Consider the following 21,059-nt stretch of genomic DNA (forward strand, 5'->3'; position numbering starts at 1 on the left):
GTAAGATGATATAGGAGTAGGGGTTCATCTTTTAGGATGACATTGCCAGCAGTATACTCTTGTCATAAGTCCACTTGAGAGTTGAAATGGTCGGAGTTGCAATTCTAGTGAACTTTCCTCTGAGATCTTTTCAGAGGTCTTTTTCCCTTTACCGAACCAAAAGTCTTAGACCAAGATGGAGCCTTAGCTGGCCAGGGCTGTTATTTAGAATGATGTTCCTGTTATTTTGTTCTGAATATAATTTTTGGTGCCCCTCAAATTCTGGTGCCAGAGGCAACTGCCTAGTTTGCCTAATGGTTGGACTGGCCCTGGAGGGACTCCAAAGTTTCTCAGCCCTGTCCAAAGATAGTGTTTCTGGGCATGCACAGAAGCCAAACCTTAGGCCCTCAGGGAACTTTACTCATGAGCACTGAAACATCTAATGGGTTAGGTGGGGTTTTGCAATTTGGACTCTACATGTTATTCACCTAAGCCCCACTTTACACACTTAAGACTTTCTGTGGGCTTGGGATCACTTCTTGGCCTTTTGTGGGCTCAGATCAAGCATAGTCCTATGCTTGCCTGGCAAGGGAAACACCATGGTCACTGAGGTGGTCTTCCTAGTCACACCTGTGGAAGACCTTCTCCTGGCACAGGGATAGTACCTGCCAAGGTAATGTATAGTTAACCTCCCACTTAGCCGCTGAAGTAGGAAGGTCTTGGCCTTTATGGAAAGGGGAGACTCCTCCCTAGCTTGCCACTGTGTCCTTATGTCTGAGGGCAAGCAAAACTCAGGGGCATCCAAACCCCAAGCTTCTGGGCTTGGGCCTGCAAGTAGGATGACCACCAAAGGTTTTGGAAACATCTGAAGCCCCAGATGAGGGTGGAGGATGTTTGCCAGTAGTAGGGCTGCTTATGGTTCTGGACTGACTCATGGATTTAGAATTTATTTTGACTAATTTGCTTGGAGTACGAAAAATTTAAATTAAAAAAAAAAATTCTGTGGGCCTGGGATAGAGCAAATCATCCAAAAATCACACACTGAGTCTGTGCTATAGTGGGAGTCACAGTCCAAATCTTCATCTAGACCATCCTTCCTCCTCAGTGCTTCACTGAACCTTAACCATACTAGCAAGCATATAATCTCCTTTCCTATCCTGAAAATAAGATCCTAAGCCTCCTTCATCTCACATTGCATTTCACATTCTTGTCATTGGTTTCCATAAACCTGCAATGACTATTCAACAACTCAGATGCTTTCCTTCACCATAGTACCTTGTAATAAGTCTTCAGAGGCAGAATCATACCTAACAATCATTGGCTTAGGCAGTTCCTTCAAGGCAAAAATTGATTGTATGCAGCTGCCTGAGCCTGTCTAATCACCTGCTGTTGACTGCAGCCTCAACCATAGGCCGCCTCCATCCCCTTAGGCAAGGACACAGAAAGAAAACAAAGATAAAGACTGAGTGGACTATTAAGATGGCTTTTGCGAAGAGGGAAATATACCACCACTCCCCCCCACACACACATGTCCAGCAAGACATAAAGAAGCCACTGACCACAAATAATCAAACGTGCTACCACTTAGCTTCAATTTTTCTTCCCTGGACATGGTCACTGAGAAATTAATAGAGCAACAGAATCCAAGGGCTATACATCTTTATCATTGTCACCATCTGTTCATAGTCAAGTTTCAGTCCAGGATACAGAATGGTCACAACTCTAGAATATGATCTCTTCTTAGGCATGATGAGAGGACAAATAACCATTTTAACATTGTTTGATGTGTTGGTAGCATTTGATACAGTTAACCATTGAGGGCGCTGATAGACATGAAAAAAAACAAAACAGTGTTTTACTAGAAGAGGCAGTGCATTAGTTTGACCCAGCTCTGCAGCATCTGTATAGATCAGGTGCCTCAGCGGGGCTTTTTGGCACTTTTATCTAAAGCTGATTCAATCTATATAGGCATTTGGAAAGCCAGGTCCAACTAACGTGATGCCTTTTCTGGGTGTGCACTGCACTTGATATGCCAAGCTTAAAGTGCCATTTTGGGGGCTTTTTCACATCTGTAAGCAGCCTAAGTGTTCCTGACTCATCTAGGTGATCTAGTAGGTATTATTTCATGGTGCAGATGAAGCACATATTTACTGTGTAACAACTGACTTTCCTCTGTAGTAAAATGGAGCGGACACAACAGACAGCCCTAAATCACTCAAATCTAGATTAAAGTTGCCTCTTGACAAATGTATAATAGCTTCACTATATGGGAAAATTACTATGAATAATGCCTTGTTGGTCCATTCAGTATAGCCCTTTGCATAATGAAAACTGGTTCCCCTGCCATCTAGTGGCCAGGCCCTTTATTAGCACCAACAATGGGCAGCAAGCTTGAGAAAGCTGGTCAAGAGTCCACTCCTTTCTATGCAGCAAATTTGCTACACAGGAAAATCTGATGTAAATTATGCTGCAGTTTGACTTACATCAGGGGCGTCAAACTTATCCAGCCCACAAGGATGCAAGACCAGTCTTCAGGCCAGATCAGACCCCATGCTGGATCCAGCCCACAGGGTTGGTCCAGTGCAGACACTGCATGCAGTACACACTCTGAATTGGCTATGTGGGCCGCGTGCAGTGCACATGCCAGCTCCAGCCCTATGCCACATGCAGAACATGATGGCCTCGGCCCTGTGTGCAGCACAGCGGTCTTGGGTGCAGTTTACAGACAATGAGTGGGGCCAGCCTGGGGCACATGCTGCATGTGGCACCTGCACCAGACTGGCCCTGCATACTGCCTCTGTCATGCAGGGCTGGTCTATGAGCCTGTTGCAGACCAGCCCCAGAACCAACGTGCAGGACCAGCCTGGTGCTGGTGCCACATGCAGCACACACCCCACTGCAGCCCCACATGCAGCATAGTACAGCACACAATACACAGTACTGGTTTGGGGCGTGCACTGTATGTGGATCTCATGCCACACCAGCCCTGCTTGCTGGATTTGGCATACGGCTCCAGTCTATTGGACTGATCCAAACCAGCCCCAGATCCAGCACACAGGGCTAGAGTCACATGAGTGCATGTAAGTCACTTGCTGCTTGTAGTGTGTGCTGGCTCCAGCCTGGTGCAGCCTAGGATGCACAGGGGTGGGCTGGGGTGAATGCTGCAAATGACGCCCAGGCCAGACAGGTCATGTGTGCTGAAGCCAACATGGACAACCCATCTGCAGGCCTGATCCAGAGCGGCCCTGGACCCAGCAAGCAGGTAGCATGCAGCAGCTAGTACCGCAGGCTTTATGATATGACTCCATAGGCTGGATCCAGCCTGCAGGCTGCATTTTTGACACCCTTGACTTACATAATTTATCCAAACTCTCACTCATTCTTTCCCCTTGTGAAATTGCACCAGAATTATTTTAACTCCCTCTTCTCTGGCCTCTCTGGCTCCAACCACTCCTTCCCAAACTATGCAATATACGACAGGTAAATCAGCATTAATGTCTCACTGCTCTGACCATTTGATACAAGCTCCTTGAATCTCTTACTGGTTCTCTTTACATTCCCACATCATATTTGAACTTCTTACCTTTACAGGGCTCCATCAGTGTGCTCTTGCTTGCATCTCAGTTCTTGTTTCCACCTAAAGTCTGTCATCCCTCCTTAGCGTAATGCTCTTTTTGTCTCTTTCTTCCTGGTCCTTTTTCATGTTGCTTTCATACTTGTCTGACTTTTCTCCCTGCCAAAGCCAAACCTGCATCTTTATTCCACTGAGGAAGAAAATGGGAACTTGCCAAGTAAAGTTCAGAACCTAATTCTGCACCAGTGCTAGGCACAGTATTAAGCTTGTGTGCAGGTGCTTGAATGATCAGGAGTCAAATAAGAACCTTATTATTTTGATCTTTGGTACAGACAGCAACTTCATTTCTTGCTTTCACATCCCTCTTTCTAACCTTATTTTATTATCTTTTCATAGCTCTCCTATTCTACAGTTTATGTATACTCTACTACCTACAGTAATACCCTACATTATTCTAAGTTTTTTAAATAAAATTCTCCCCAATACCATATACACTGATTTTTTAAATCTTCTTAATGGTCCTTTAATGTCTCCTACTCTGCCTTCTCAATTGTCACCATTTCCTTTTCTCTCCTTATTTAGATTGTTTGAAGTCCTCTGTGGGTTCCAGAATTAAAAATAGTCTTGTAACATACGAAACAAACTTTTATGGCATAGGAGTGATATGCAGTGGTCAAGATCCTACTGCTAAACTTTACATTATTCAGTGGACTAAGGCTCCATAACCCACCACAACTGCTGTACTCTACAAAAACAGTAAGGCCTTGTCCACATTACAGAGGTCAATTGATTTTATCACTGAAGGCAAAAAAAGAATTAGGACTAAGGAGGTTCATCAGTTGAGACAGTTGTCTTTGACAGCTGACACCTGTCACACCAACTACTCACTCTCAAATCAGCTTATGGCATCCTGAATCTAGATGCAGGGTAAAACCTTATACTAACAATGGCAAGTGTAGACTCAGTGGTACTTTAACTGATACCAAGTAACTGACCAAAGCCCAATCAATTGACTGCACAGACATCAGGACCTATTTTTAACAGACCCTAGGATCTGTGCCAGGGCTCAGAGAAGGCATTTTTAGTGGGGAAAAAAACTCCTCTTATAGAAACTCCTCTGAAAAAGAGATCGATTTCGCTCCCTGTAAGATACGTGAAAGACATCACTTTACAAAGACCTGCCCCAAAAATAGCAGCTTCAGAATGCCCTGTTTGTGTGTCTCATGAAAAGGATGAATGAAATTGCCACATTAGAAGGAAGCTGCATACTAAAGGAAAAATAGTAATACAGTCCTGTTGAATGAGAATTGTTCTTTTTAAATGAGGGTTATCGGGCCTACACAAGCTGTCAAGAGCACTTTACATATACCAAAAATGCTAGATGACAAGTTTGAAAGGTAAGTGTTATGATTAATTTATATGAGTGAACAAGTTTGTGCTAAAAACAATTGATTTCCCTTCATTCAGGCTTCCCAGCATTCTCTCCTTATTGTCGTCTTTTGCAATTCTGAACTAGTCTTTTAGCAAGGTTTTAAAACGCATTTTAATCACTTCTTATTAGAAAACAAAATTGTATAATAATTTTGCATGGGGTCTTGTGTTAGTTATGTGAGATCAAGACTTTTTCCTTTGAGAAAATAAAATATTTTTGCATTAGCAAAGAAACACAGTGGTTGATTCAGGGGTTTCTAAAAAGCTCAGCTCTGAGGCACATCTGAATAAAGCCAAATTTTCAGCAGCCTCACTGTTTACAGTTGGAGACCTGGTCTACCACCCATTACTCAGACAAACCTCCTGGGGACTCACAGAATCAGGACCAATCCAGTTCTCATTAAAGTTAACCAGCATGCTCATTTTCACCACTGCAAGTTGGACTATATTGTAGTGGCAAAGCACAGAACTAATTCAGAACTCCTGTATTCAGATATAAATACTGACTTTCATAGTGAACCTGCAACCATCAGTCATGCCTAAATTTCCCAGTGTATCCATCTGAGTGCCTCAGATATACTCCACTGTGCAAATGCTCAGCACTTTTGAAAACTGGACTACAGCTACTTCTAGCTAGACACTTTAGAAAATGTTGGCCTACATGACTTGCAGGGGCAGGAGGAAGGCACAAGGGAACTGGAACTCCCAGTGCTAACTTTCAGTCCTGAACTATATCCACTCCACCTTAGTTCACTGCACTGATGACTTCAGTGGGAAAGAGATTGGACTTCTAAGTTGTGAAATTCCTATTAGGTAGAATGTAGACTTACATTTTGAATCTTATTTACATATCTCTTTCTTCTTGACTCAGAAAGCTCTGTAAAATTATTCATGTTGATCTGGATCATCCAGTCCTAAAGACAAACCCATAAGCAGCAGCTCTGGTGTAGGGATTACCTTTGGTGACCATTTGCAGAGATCCTGTCCAGATAATTCTGTTAGACATCTCACAAAGAAAAGAGAGTAGAAATCATCTCCAGACATAGCAGATTCTGAGGAAACCCATAGAAGCATCAAAGCCATTTGGATAGTAGCTCTGGGTCTTCAGTTAGCTTTGCTTTCTTGCATCTATTGCCTGTTTTGTGGCAACGCAGGTCTACAAAGGATATTCTCTGATTTAACACAGTATACGGCACTAGTAAAATACAACCTTCTTGTAAAGGAGAAAGTAGTAGCTACTTTAATAGTGTACAGACATTCTATGTGACTGTTCAAAGATAAATGAAATACCATATCCAAGATTGTCAAGTATTTCTTCTGCAGCATTGCTAATCACAACCGCCAACAGATGGCAGTACTGCATTGATTATTTGGCATTTGTACATAATATAGGCAGTCCTCGACTTGCAACGTTTTGAGTTACAACGTTTCGCTCTTACAACGTTTATAAATTGACACCCTGTTTCAACTTTATGACGTCAGTTTCGACTTTACAACGCTTGATCCGATGCGACACCACGCCAGCAAACAAGTTCACTGCTTTGCCCATCTCCTTGGAGAACATCTGTCCAAACTTTCTTGGACACTTCCTTTAAGAAAGCAGACAAGACTCTAGAAAACCCTGAAGCCAAGACTCCTGAGAAGACTGCCTGTATAGCATTCTCATATTTGTTCCATGCCTCACAGTTAATTATACAGTAGAATAAATGTAGTGCTCTTTTTAATGCTTTCCCAATCTCATCCACTAGACAAAGAATTAGTATATGAGCAAACAAAGCAAATAAAAAAACCACAAAGGGTAGGACCTTCAGTTTCTCTCAGTGCTGGACTAATTCTGTAACTATTGAAGTTAAAGGTAAAAGTTCCAACAACTTAAGTGGGAAAAGTGTTTTGTGTATAATCAGCACTTTTGAAACTGCCACCCTAAAAATACTAGAGGTGTATTCCAAATCACCAAGTTCAGATTTGTCTTGGATCTTAGTCTGAACTTTTCCAAGGTTCTGGAAATCCTCAGCTGCTAAAGTATCATGTTTCCTGCATGAAGAAATTATTGACTTGGGAAATTGCAACTGCAAATATACCACAGATCAAATCTTTGTTCCACAATTCCACTCTGATCTCAAGAAAGCACAACTCCCATTGTATCAGTGGCATAGTCCATACAAGGGACATTCTCCAAATATTTCCTCCTGCTAACAGCAGTTTAACTGCAAAAAGCAAACAAACAACAACAAACAACAGCAAAGACTGGAGGATTAGTGCACACAGGGATTCAGATAGTCACCAGTGTTTTAGTATCCAATATTTTGACCTATTCAGAGCAGGGTGAGATGACAAGGAGTTTGACGTGCCAGAGACAAGCATCAGTTTATCTGTACCAGAGCTCCAACACTCTTAACCCTGGTGGTTAATGTTAATGAAGTTAACACTGTTAATGATAACAATAAAAATTAAATTTTGAAAAAAAAAATCCTAGTGAAGGCTTATGGAAGTTGTATTTTCTTCCATCACAGCTGGTTTAGCCTATTGTATGTATCACAGTGAGTTTCTCATATTTTATGTATTTCTTTGTTGTATGTTGGAAAGTTGTATTCCAAGTGCTAATCATGTTTTAAAGCACTATGTAACCAAGGCCAATTTATAAACATCCTCAAAACAGCTACAAAAAAATTATGTATGGTCTATCTGGGCTGCTAGGGGACAAAAATCACAGTCTCATGAAATATAGCCACCATTCCAAAAGACTGAAAGGTAGCCAATTTCTTTAATTAAAAAAAGGCACTGAAGGTCATGTGAAGAATTACAAATTAATGAATCTGTGCTTGGAAAAAATCAGTTGAGAAACAATGTTTAAAACAGAATAACAAAATACTTAGAAGATAACAGTGAGATGGGGCTTAATTAGCCAAGGAAGGTCACATTTTACTAATCTCCTAGAAAGTATACAAAAATTAGGGAATAAGGAAAACAATTTGACATCATTTATTTAGAGTCTCAAAATGTCTTTGACAAGATCTCATGCAGGAAACTATAAAAGAACTAAGTAGTCATGAGATAATAGGTAAAGTATTGTTAAGGTTAAAAAACTGGCTAGAAAAGAGACAGAAAGCAAAGAGTAGGATTAAATGGCCAATTTTCACTGTGTCAAAAGATTAACAGCAGGTGGTCTCAAGATTTTGTACTAGGTCCTGTGTTGTTTAATACCTCAGAAAAAGGGCGAGTAGTGAATTAACAAAATCTATAGATTGACACAATTATCCATGTTAGTTAGGACCAGTGAAGAATATGAGGAACTTCAGAAAGCCTAACCAAACAAAAGCATGTTTGCAAATAAATGCAGAGTACTGCTAGTTGAAGGGGATTAATTGAACTATGAATAACATTTTCAGGATTCTGAAATAACTGTGCTGAGTCAAGAAAAAACCTGGTCAAAGTAGACAGTGTGATTAAAATTTCAGCTATCACCAGAAAAGCAAAGTGTTCAGATACTTAAGGAACGGGATGATTAATACAGTAAAAGCTCTGTTATCTGGCATGAGTGGGGAATGGGGGGTGCCGGTAATCTAAAAATGCTGGGGTTTTCAGCTGGACACAGAGCTGGGGGGGAAATGGGAGCCATATACGGAGTACGGGGTGTGGGAGCGATGGTGGCTGCATATGGAGTGGAGACAGCACAGGGTGGTGGGTGGTGACAGTGGCCGCATGACCCACCTGCATCTGGTCAGCCAGCTGGAAATTCTAGTTAGTAGAGCATGCCGGTTACTAAAATGCCAGTTAATGCAGCTTTTACTGTAATATGGAGAACACAATGTCTTTATACACATGCAGGATACAGATTTATCTGAAATACTGTGAAGTCTTTGCCAGCCCATCTCAAAAAAGATAATGCAGAACTACAAGGAGTTCAGAGAAGGATGGGGAATATGGCCAAGGTAATAAAAGAATTCTCACATGAAGAAAGATGGAGAAAACCGAGGTTGTTTCCCTTCTAAGAGAAGCAAACAAAAGGGCACATGAAAAAAGTACATACAATTATAGATTGCATAGAGGAGGAAGACTACAAAACTTTACATTGTTTTAGTCTCCCTGCCTTGCAATACAAAAACAAAGGGACATTTAATAATGTTAAAAAGTGGTAAATTTAAGCCTAAGAAAAATAAATACTTTATTAATGCAGCACATGGAAAAGTGCAGAACTCATGGTCACAGGAAACCATTGAGACTTAAGAATTCCACAAGATTTAAAAAAGTATTATATGGATATGGAGATCAAGCATATCTAGGATTGTTTTAAGTAATCATAGAAATGAAGGGCTGGAAGGAACCTCAAAAGATCAGAGTCCAACCCCCCCTGTTCTGGATAGGAATACTGCTGAGATCAAATGATCCCAGCAAGGTGTCTGTCCAGTCTTCTCTTGAAGACTTCCAAGGTTGGGGACTGCACTACCTCCTTGGGAAGTCTATTCCAGATTCTGGTCAGCCTTACCATAAAGAAGTTCTTCCTTACATTCAACCTGAAACCATCTTCTAACAGTTTACGTCCATTGCTATTTGTCCTCCCATGGGATGCCCTAGCGAATAGCTTTTATCCCAGCTCCTGATATTCACCCCTTACATATATAGATGGCCACCAAGTCCCCCCTCAGTTTTCTCTTTCCCAGGCTGAACAGTCCTAGATCCCTTAGTCCTTCCTCATAAGGTTTGTCCTCCAGGCCCTTAATCATTCTTGTGGTCCTTCTGTGGACCCTTTCAAAATTCTCCACATCTTTTTTTTTTAAGTGTGTCACCCAGAACTGGACACAGTACTCCAGCTGGGGGCTCACAAGCAGCGAGTAGAGAGGAGTATCACTTCCTTAGCCCTGCTCGCAATGCATTGGCTAATGCATCCCAGTATACTATTAGTTCTGTTGACTACAGCGTTGCATTGGTGGCTCATGTTTATACTGTGATCAACTATAACTCTGAGGTCCCTTTTAGTCATCGTGCTGGCCAGATTTTACTGTAATATAAAGAACACAATGTCTTTATACACATGCAGGATACAGACTTATCTGAAATACTGTGAAGTCTCTGTCAGCCTCCTAACCTACATTCATGTTGCTGGTTACTTCTCCCCAGATGAAGCACTCTGCATTTATCCTTGTTGAACTGCATCTAGTTCCACTCTGCCCGCCTTTCCAGCTTTTCCAGGTCTGCTTGGATCTGCAACCTATCCCCTAGTCTGACCGCTTTTCCCCATAACTAAGTATCACCTGCAAACTTGGCCAGCATGCTTTCCACATCCTCATTTAAATCATTGATCAGGATATTGAACAGCACAGGGCCAAGAACTAAACCCTGAGGAACACCACGGGCTGCCTCCCGCCAAGATGATACAGACCCGTCCACTAACACTGTCTGGGTTTGACCTCAGCCAGTTCCAAACCAACCTAACCATGGACTCTGCCAGCCCACAGTCCCCCAGTTTTTATTTAAGAGCATTATGGGAGGCCATATCAAAGGTCTTTTTAAAATCCAAGTATGTGACATCAACCATGTCTCCCACATCTAAGCTGTTCATTACTTGATCATAGAAGGAGATGAGGTTGGTCAGGCCCAACCTGCCTGCAATGAAACCATGTTGACTATCCTTTAGCACCATGCCTTCTGCCAGCCTCTCACAAATGGAATTCTTGATCATTTTTTCCAAAATTGAGCAGCCTATAGTTTCCCAGATCTTCCCTTCTCCCCTTCTTAAAGATTGGCACCACATTGGCCCTTTTCCAGTCTTCTGGGACCTCTCCCAAGCACCACGAGTCTTCAGATACCTTCACCAACTGTCCTACAATGACTTCAGTCAATTCCCTCAACACTCTTAGGTGTAGTCCATCTGGTCCTGCCTCGAAGACATTCAGCCGCTCTTAGTGCTCTCTCACCAGTTCAAAACTGCCTGTTGGTTGGCAATGCTCCCCTACATCCATCCAGTATCCAACCAGGTGGGCAACCACAACTTGTATGCAGGAACACTGATGGAAAGTATTCATTAAATAGTTCAGCTTTCTCCACGTTTGTTGTCAGCTGTCCCGTCCCATTCTGCAATGGCCCCGCATTTCTCTTGGTCTTCCCCCTGCTCCCTATATACCTCAAAAAGGACTTCTTATTGTCCTTGATTTTGGTTGCCAACCTGATCTCGGTCACCACCTTTGCCTTCCTTATCCTCTCCCTACAAATACAGGCTATAATTGTGTATTCCTCCTTGGTGACTACCCCTTGTTTCCACTCTCCGTAAGCCTCCTTTTTCTTTTTTAAGCACTCCTTGACTCGTCTGGTAAATCAAGAGGGCTTCCTGGCCCCTTTACCACCTTTCCTGGATACAGAAATGGACTGTTTCTGCACTCTGAGAATCACTCCTTTGAAGAACAACCACCCTTCTTGAACTCTCTTCCCCTCCAGTCCCTCTTCCCATAGGTTCTCTCCCACTATTTTCATAAGCTCATTGAAGTCAGTCTTCCTGAAGTCATGCACCTCTGCCCTACGGGCTGACTTCTCCACCCTATGATGGATAGTGAATTCTATCATCTCATGATCACTATCTCCCAGATTACCCTCAATCCTCAGACTGGGGCTAGAACCAGATCCAACAAAGCTTTCCCTCTGGTCAGCCTGTTCACCTTCTGTACTAAATATAGTCCTTTCATGCAGGTAAAAAACCTATGTGACTGGTCAGATCTGTCTGAGTGCTCTTCCCAGCAGATGTCAGGGTAACTGAGGTCATGTGCAACCTCCATTAGCTCTCTGCAAAATTCCAGATCCAGCTCCTCCTCCTGACATAGTGGTCTGTAGTAGATGCCTACCATCAAGTCCCCTTCTCCTCATCCCTCCCATATCTTGACCCACAGGGTCTCAAGTCACCCTTCTCTCAAACCAGTTTGGGTCTCTGAGGAGGCATACCAATTTTTTACAAAGAGAGCTACATCTCCACCCTTCTTCCCTACCTGATCCCTTCTGTGCAACCTGTAACCCTCTATGCATTCAGTCCAGTCATGCATGGCATCCCACCAGGTCTCCATTATTCCAATGAGATCATATTTCCCATTTGGTAGCAGGAGTGCCAGTTCCTCCTGCTTATTCCCCATACTCCTAGCATTTGTGTATAAAGACTTAAGTCCCTCATTGGTAACCCCCAGTTTCCTACCACCCTGTCATTCCAGCCTCTTGACACCTCCCTGACCGCCCTCTCTATGTCCTTCCTGTTTGACTGTGCCCCGGCTTGCATTCTCATCTGCACACTCATCCCCCAATTCACCTAGTTGAAAGCCCTTTCCAGCAAGCCAGCCATCCTAGTTTCATAGTTTCTAGGGTCGGAAGGGACCTGAGCAGATCATCTAGTCCAACCCCCTGCCATGGCAGGAAAGAATACTGGGGTCAAACGACCCCAACAAGATGTTCATCCAACCTCCTCTTAAACACCCCCAAGGTAGGAGCCTGCACCACTTCTCTTGGAAGCTGGTTCCAGACACTAGCCGCCCTGACTGTGAAGTAGCGCCTCCTGATATCTAACCTAAACCTACCCTCTGCCAGCTTGTGACCGTTATTCCTGGTCACTCCTGGCAGTGCTCGGGGGAACAGTGACTCCCCCAATGCCTGCTGATCCCCCTTGACTAGTTTATAACAGGCCACTAGATCCCTCCTTCAGCCTTCTCTTTTGGAGGCTAAACAGGTTCAGGTCCCATAGCCTCTCCTCATAGGGCCTGCCCTGTTGTCCCCTGATCATACAAGTGGCCCTCCTCTGGACCCTCTCCATGCTGTCCACATCCCTCTTGAAGTGAGGCGCCCAGAACTGGACGCAGTACTCCAGCTGCGGCCTGACCAGTGCCGCATAGAGGGGGAGGATCACCTCTTTGGACCTGCTCGAGATGCATCTGTGGATGCATGCCAAGGTGCGGTTGCCCTTCCTTACTGCCTCTCCACACTGCTGGCCCATGTTCATCTTGGAGTAAATTATGACCCCCAGATCCCTTTCCGCCTCCGTGCTGACAAGAGGGGAGTTCCCTAACCTGTAGGTATGGTGCCGGTTGTTCCTCCCAAGGTGCATCACCTTGCACTTGTCTGTGTTGAAACCCATCCTATTCTCGTCCACCCACCCTTGTAACCTGTCTAGGTCTGATTGTAGCCTGTTGCATCCTTCCAATGTGCCCACGTCCCCCCCACATCTTAGTGTCATCAGCAAATTTGAACAGGGTGCTTTTTACCCCCTCGTCCAAATCACTGATGAAGATGTTGAACAGTGTGGGCCCGAGGACCGAGCCCTGCGGGACCCCACTGCTCACATCCTTCCAGGTTGAGAAGGAGCCATCCACTACCACCCTCTGGGTGCGGCCCACCAGCCAGTTGGCAACCCATTTGACTGTGTGGGTGTCTACACCACAGCCTCCCAGTTTCTTAATGAGAACGGGGTGAGAGACAGTGTCAAAAGCCTTCCGGAAGTCCAGGAAGACTATGTCCACTGCTACCCCTGCATCTAATGAGCTGGTGATCTGATCGTAAAAGGCCACCAGGTTGGTCTGACAGGACCTGCCACTGATGAACCTGTGTTGGTTGCCCCTAAGCATGCAGTCCCCTCCTGGATGTGTGCCAGCATAATTTTCTCGAACAGCTTGCCTAGGATCGAGGTAAGACTAAACGGCCTATAGTTTCCCGGGTCCTCCTTCCTGCCTTTTTTGAAGATGGGGACCACGTTGGCCCTCTTCCAGTCCTCCGGTACCTCACCAGAGCACCACAAGTGCTTGTAAAGTTGTACCAGGGGACTTGCAATGACCTCGGCCAGTTCCTTTAGAACTCTAGGGTGGAGATCATCCGGGCCGGCTGACTTGAATACGTCCAACCCCTCCAGAAGCTCCCTAACTAAATCCTCGCTAACCCATGGCCCAGGTGTACCTCCCCCGGGGCCCGAGGGGGGCCCAGCAGGGAGGTGGCTTTTCTGTTCCCTACTTAGGAAGATGGAGGCAAAGAAATCGTTAAACATGTTAGCTTTGCCGTCTGATGTGATGACCAAGTTTCCCATGGCGTCCTGCAAGGGTCCCATGGAAGAAAACAATTTCTTCCCCCTTGCCGTGAGGTGGCTGCCATCTCTTCCCAATAAGCCTCTAACCTGGAACAGCGTTCCACAATCATAAAATCCCAAACTGTCACTGTGGCACCAAGTCAGTGTTGTTAATATTAACAAAAAATGTGGAATGCATATGAATCTCCTATCTCAAAACTTAATTCAATTAGTTTCTACTAGAGCTCAACATAAGGTCTAACTTTGGAGGAGAGTCTACTTAACATCTGTCTGTTTTGTGGTCCTTACATCTGAATCATTGTGTACTAGTCTCGTTAGAGACATAATACTGAACTAGACTGACCCCAGACTGATCCTGTATGACCATTTCTTTGGTCCCCAGTAAGGCCTACTGTGAAAGGTAGGCCTACTGAGCATGACCCGCAAACATTACACTTGCATGTGACTCTAGAGGCACAAGTTAGATGTTTAACAAATTTGTACAAAGATACATATCAAAATCCAATAGTGGTTTTCTGATTATTCATCATATATTGCAATTACAACTGGACTATTTATTTATGGGAAAACACACTTAGTGTCACATCTGTATAAAACAATGATGAAATTTTGCTTTCAGATAGTCACTCTTCCCTGACACAAATTTGGCATAATGGTGATAAGAATGTGTAGGAGTTGTATTTATGCAGTATTTTGTAGTGGCTGTGGAAGTCTCTGAAGTCCTGTTCGGTCATTGATTCAGTGCATGGTCTTGGCAAGCCATCTTGGCCTGGATCCTCCTTTTCTCTCTAAGGGAAGTCCCAACTTTCTAGCATCGTGACATTTCTGAAAGACTTGCTTGCCTATGGAATGAGCCACAAATTGACCAACCCAAACTGACCAACCCAAAGATCTACATTTAGCCAGCAATCAAATTGTGGCCACTGGTTCCTATATAGATCCAAGTGTTTCCAATAGCCTTGGCCTCCCCTTGACTGTGGCATTAGTGCTACTGTCTTTGAGATCTTGGCTTTCCAAGGTAAAGGCAACTCTGGAAAAGTTAAAAGAGCCTTGAGCTGCATTAACAGTCAATTTGGCTTTCTGTTGTACATTGGAAATCTCTACACATCTCTGTTTTCATGGGGGTCTTGGGCAAGGGGATCAGTATGAGCAAGACAATAACATCTCAACATGTACGTAGTTAGAGATCCATGTGGAAGAGAATAACTCCAAATAACAGAATGGGTTTGCCTGTTCAAGGCCTTTAAAAGGAGAACTTGACCTTTGAGTGCCTTGATTATTCATCTATAGAATGAAGATAATACTGTCCCTTCAAAGTTGTAGAAGAATACTTAATGAATATTGTTAAGGTCTTGAAATCCTCAGATGAATGGTGCACTGCAGTATAATGGCAAAATACTATTTCACTGAACATTTGTCATTTAAAAAGCTTTATGCCTAAAGCCGTAATCAAACATTACAAGATGACAGTAGTTTCATTTTTGTCACTATTGCATCTCTTCTTCCCTCAAGGTGCATATGTAGCTGAATTGTATATTTGTGTTGAGGGACTATTGATATGGTTTTGGAATATCATAATGATAATAGAATTTAAGTTTCTTGGGTGGGGGGGAGTGTACATTTTGTTGTTGTTCGTTTTTTTTAAGAAGGGATGTTTTCCTGCATGTGCGGATCATGGTACCTTATCAAACGTGTTTTTTTCCTTCTTTTAACCACAGTCCTATTAGTGGTGCCAGGTCACAGTGTCTTCAGGATGGCTTATTTCAGACAAAGACCATTATTTTTAGTTATTCACTAGAAGCTATCCCCTACTAGATTCACATCCTCTTCTCTAGTGTCACTGGGACAAATTAACCTCTGGTGCAACTCCCCTACAGTCACGAGTTTCATGATGGAAGAATTTACCCTGCTGTTTTCCATTATCTTAAATCACATACAGCAAAAAGCATGGGTTTTCTTTTGGAAGAACAACAGAAAACCTTGAATATTCAATAGCATCTGCTACAATGGAAATAACAGGTTCAAATGCTGGTCAAGAACACTTACTCAGATGGTACAAAATTTCTTCCGATTTAGATGTCTGCCTCCAGGCCAGAATCTCCTGGTCCTGGCAATCTTGCTGTAAACATTATTGTTTGAACACAACCAAACATTTTAAACACCCATTGACTTTAATGGGATAGAATAGGCCTTAATGTAATATTCCTTTTTAAACAGCAGATGACACTGCAGAGCAACATAGTGCTGCATTTTCTCACTCTCATTTTATACCTGTGCTAAGATGTGTCCCTTTTCCAGAAGACAATACAAGTCTCAGGTTCTCAGCCATACAGATTCCCCAGTGACAAAAGAAAACTAACTATGCACACACCTTCTTATGGTTTCCCATGAGATGTTAGCTCTATTGTAGGAGATTCTGCCTGATGCTTTTGTTGCATCATCAATATTCAGGGATGCTGTTTATCTGAAACTTGTTCAGACATGACATAAAAACAGTAACTATTCCATTCCTCCAGTATTGTTTTTTGTTGTAATGAAAAGGAAACTGAGGCACAGGTACAAAAAAAGGTTCTATCCTAAAAAATAATTCTGATAAGATGGCTTCATGAATGTCCATTTGCCCCTTCTCTGGTGTTCAGATCACATTTTGTCAGCTTCTAAATTCTCCAAGAGAACATTTCTTACTAATTGTTGTCCTTGGATATTCAACATCAAGCTGACATGCATGTAGAAATAAATAGAAATCCATAAATCACAACTAAGTTAATGATTCTGTTAATGATACATCTGTCAGAAGCAACCAGTTTCTTCCAGCTGCATTACCTCTGTCATGCAAACAAAGCTAAATAAAATAAAAAATAATGTATCTATAAAGCAAGCAGAGGACTCTACAAGCCCATACAGAGCAGATCCTTCAAGGAGTTTCTTTTTCTTATATTTTTATAACCATACACATGCTTTATATGACTTGCCAAGGCCACAGAGGAAACAATTGGCAAAGCCTGACTCACAGTCCTGTGATTAGACATTCTCTGTATTTCTCAATTAAACAGTATTAGCCAATCACATTAAATCCTGGCTCCATTGAAATCAATGCAAAATTCCCACTGCTGTCAGTGTAACCAGGATTTCACCCTTAGTACAAGCTTGGGTGCCTGCTACATTGGAGGAATAACTACTTTCCTATGCCTATTATAGGAATATATTTACACTATAAAGAATAACGATTTTTAAAATACTTCATTTTGAAAAAAATGTAATACTTTCCTGAAAAAGCATACTTTTTACAAATGAAAAGTTATATTAAAGTTTCTTCAAGAGCTGTTTTGTTTGCTAGCAATAAAACATTTTTCACACTCTAAAGTAATATTCTAATCTTATTCCAAATAAAATTAACAATTAGAATAATGTTCATCTCAAAAGGGGCAGAACCAAGCCATGAGTATTTATTCTTCAAAAACATGCTTCCTGCTTTAAGTGCTGAACAGTATACATATTGAGAGGATTAAGGTTTTCTTTAGATCAAATGAGAGATGACTTCCATGGATGGCATTTTAGTCGTGTGCATATTATTCCAAACAGTAGCAAATTCCCTAGTTCTGATTTTTAGCATCTCAGGAGGCTACCCTATTTGGGAGCAATGGCAGCCTGGCAGCACCATCCAGGTGTGGTAAATCTTGGTATCTGATCCACCGAAGTTAAAAATGATAAGGCTTATGCTTGGCAATGCTGTTGCTCCCACTGCCAGGCTTCTTCCTCTTCTCTCAGTGCGGGTCCCACTGGGAATGTAACTGATATCGCTGGTGTAAACAATGATGGGCCAGTTTGGGTCTGCTACAAAAGGGATCTAAAAATAAAAACCAATTGAACTATACCATTTGTTGTACAACAGCACATATCCTTGCAGTGTAAACCAGACTGTCAGCAAAGATAAATGATTGTTCAGCAACATGCCAAACTAATCTCTGGGTTTTACAAAACAGAAACAATCCCTTTGATATTCATCTATAAAATTTGATATTACATGGTCATCATTCACCATCATTGCATTTTAATGCATTTAGGTCCATAAAGTATAAGACCGTGAGTGCTATCACAATTTTAAAGAATATATATATTTATAAATAGTGCAGAAAACCCTCTCGGGAATTGCATACAGCAACTGACCCTGCGTCTAGTTTCAGTTTCAAGGAGGTTCCCCTGTAATTCATAATTCTAGTTTAGAAGAAGAAATAGGAAGACCCTATTAACTTGACTTTTTTTTATGTGCATGTCAAAAAAAGCCTCTTGCTCTTCTCCCAGGAGTATTCCTCCGAGTGCCTTTTCAAACTGTATTTCTTCCATGGTTTAGGTATGTATTTGGTAGCCGTGCTGAATTTTAGCCGATTTTGGATTTAAACTTCCTTGTTGAACAACAAGAAAGATTTCTACACCTCTCTGCCTTTCTGCCATATGACACCACCAGGGAAGGAATGCTTTCTTATCTGTACATCAAAGAGCAATTCACAAAGACACTCTCATGGACCCAGAGGAACAGACTTCCACCTTCAGCTTCCTCTATGCAAAAATGAAGTTTATTTTCTACCTATGGGGACATTTTACCATCTTTATTTTTCCCTGAGCCTGAGGAAGGCATGTGTGCCTGAAAGCTTGCAGAAAAAGATTTTTTTTTTTCAATTTCTCAGTTGGTCTAATAAAAGGTGTCATCTCTCTCCCCATTCTCATTAAAAAACTGGGGGACTGTGGTGTTGACACCTACACAGTCAAATGGGTCACCAACTGGCTGAAGGGTCACACCCAGAGAGTGGTGGTGGACGGGTCATTTTCGACCCGGAGGGATGTGGGCAGTGGGGTCCTGCAGGGCTCGGTCCTTGGGCCTGCACTGTTCAACATCTTCATCAGTGACTTGGACAAGCGGGTAAAAAGCACCCTGTTCAAATTTGCTGATGACACTAAGATATGGGGGGGATGTGGGCACAGTGGAAGGAAGAAATAGGCTACAATTGGGCCTAGACAGGTTACAGGGGTGGGTGCATGAGAACAGGATGGATTTCAACACTGAGAAGTGCAAGGTGATACACCCGGGGAGGAAGAACCAGCAGCATACCTACAGGCTGGGGAGCTCCCTTCTCGTCAGCACAGAGGCAGAAAAGGATCTTGGAGTCATCACTGATGCCAGAATGAGCATGGGCTGACAGTGTGGAGACACAGTCAGGAAGGCCAACTGTACCTTGTCATGCATCCACAGATGCATCTCAAGCAGGTCCAAGGAGGTGATCCTCCCCCTCTATGCGGCACTGGTCAGGCTGCAGCTGGAGTACTGCATCCAGTTCTGGGTGCCGCTCTTCAGGAGGGATGTGGCCAACATGGAGAGGGTCCAGAGGAGGACCCTCGCATGATCAGGGGGCAGCAGGGCAGACCCTATGAGGAAAGGCTATGGGACCTGAACCTGTTCAGCCTCCACAAGAGAAGGCTGAGGGGAGATCTAGTGGCCTGTTACAAACTAGTTAGAGGGGACCAGCAGGCATTAGGGGAATCCCTTTTCCCCCAAGCATTACCAGGAGGAACTAGAAATAACTGTCACAAGCTGGCAAGAGGGTAAATTCAGACTAGACATCAGGAGGCGCTACTTCACGGTCAGGGCGGCTAGGATCTGGAACCAACTTCCAAGTGAAGTGGTGCTGGCTCCTACCCTGGGGGGTCTTTAAGACAAGGCTAGACAATCATCTTGCTGGGGTCGTTTGACCCCAGTACTCTTTCCTGCCATGGCAGGGGGTCAGACTTGATGATCGGCTCAGGTCCTTTCTGACCCTACTAACTATGAAATTCTCTCTGAAACAAGAGTTCTAGAGTTTTGCATTTCTTCCATGGGGCAGTGTAAAACTGATCTCAGCCTGTCACTCCTTTTCCAGATTCTGTTTGAACTCTACCCATATTATTTGACTATCTGACTATTTTTACAGTCATTTTAGGTGCTATCCAAACTGTTATACTGCAAATAATTTCAGATCCTTTAATTACAAGTATAATTGCAAGAAATTTGCATCCAATCCCTCTAAACTCTGGTAGTTATGTAGTCCAGATCACCTTCAACTCCAGAGGACTTCATGTTTTGGAACTTTCTATCAGAGGACAGGTTGAACCCAACTGTAAATGTGATCTTTAGTTCACTAACTCTGGAGATAGTCACAATGCCACTGAAATGAATCCTGGAACTTATTCAGCAGTTAAGTTCCTTTTATATAATTTTAGGCCCCAACCCTCAATGAGATCTGTTCAGGGATCTAATCCCAGAATCTGATTGCAAAATCAGCATCACATCTTTTAAAATGATTGATAAAAAAGAAAGAATAGGGTGATAGCAAATTTCAGGTGTATTCCATGTTCCCTATCAGTCATCATCCCATATAAGAGAAAACAACCACCCCTCAAACCCAAATATGCATGACAAGAAGGCATACTGAATCCCAAATCTGCAGAGGAGTCGTTCTACTAAAATAGCCCTGAGTTTTTTGCTAGTGGACACCAGGGTCAGTTTTGCATGTTTGTAGGTAGTTGTTTCTGGTAGTGGCAAATCACACTTCTCAGACAACAGTAGAGAGTTTCTGTGGTCTAGGGGCAGGAATCTGGAAAGTGGTGAACAAAGTGGGCATTGCTGGTTTGAATACAGAGGCACACAAATGGCATTCCTAGGAGTCTTCATTTTGTTCCATCTCCCTGGCAAGATGGAACTGTCCCTAAGGCTGTCTTCTAGGAAAAGTTTGGATATGTATTCTGTCTCCCCAGGTCAGCATGTTGCTGCTGGTCACCAGGCCTGCAACTATGGCTATTTATCTACCACGGCAGAAAACAAAGACTGATATATCAACTGCATCATTCAAGTCCTGATTATAAACTATACTTCAAGCATCTGTTAAGAGTTTGTCCAGAACAATACTGCACTTACCGGAATCTAAGATGACCCTGAATTTAAGACGACACCCCCACAATTAGATTCTATGTATGGAAAATGTATAAATTTGTTATAATTTT

General features: G+C 42.9%; 1 long non-coding RNA gene across 1 annotated transcript in view; it reads right to left on the reverse strand.

Moving 5' to 3' along the window:
* Positions 1–2,888: 2,888 nt before the first annotated feature.
* The window catches only part of LOC149857148 (uncharacterized), a 28,027-nt gene continuing 9,856 nt past the window's right edge, over positions 2,889–21,059 (reverse strand). The window contains exons 2-3 of the long non-coding RNA XR_016444214.1: positions 5,942–6,140; positions 2,889–3,712 (exon numbers count right to left, since the gene is read on the reverse strand). This is a non-coding gene — a long non-coding RNA (uncharacterized LOC149857148). The remainder of the gene's footprint in view (positions 3,713–5,941; positions 6,141–21,059) is intronic.

The sequence above is a fragment of the Crocodylus siamensis genome, chromosome 9 (genome assembly GCF_052110815.1).
Source record: "Crocodylus siamensis isolate JL-2025a chromosome 9, ASM5211081v1, whole genome shotgun sequence".
Lineage (NCBI taxonomy): Eukaryota > Metazoa > Chordata > Crocodylia > Crocodylidae > Crocodylus > Crocodylus siamensis.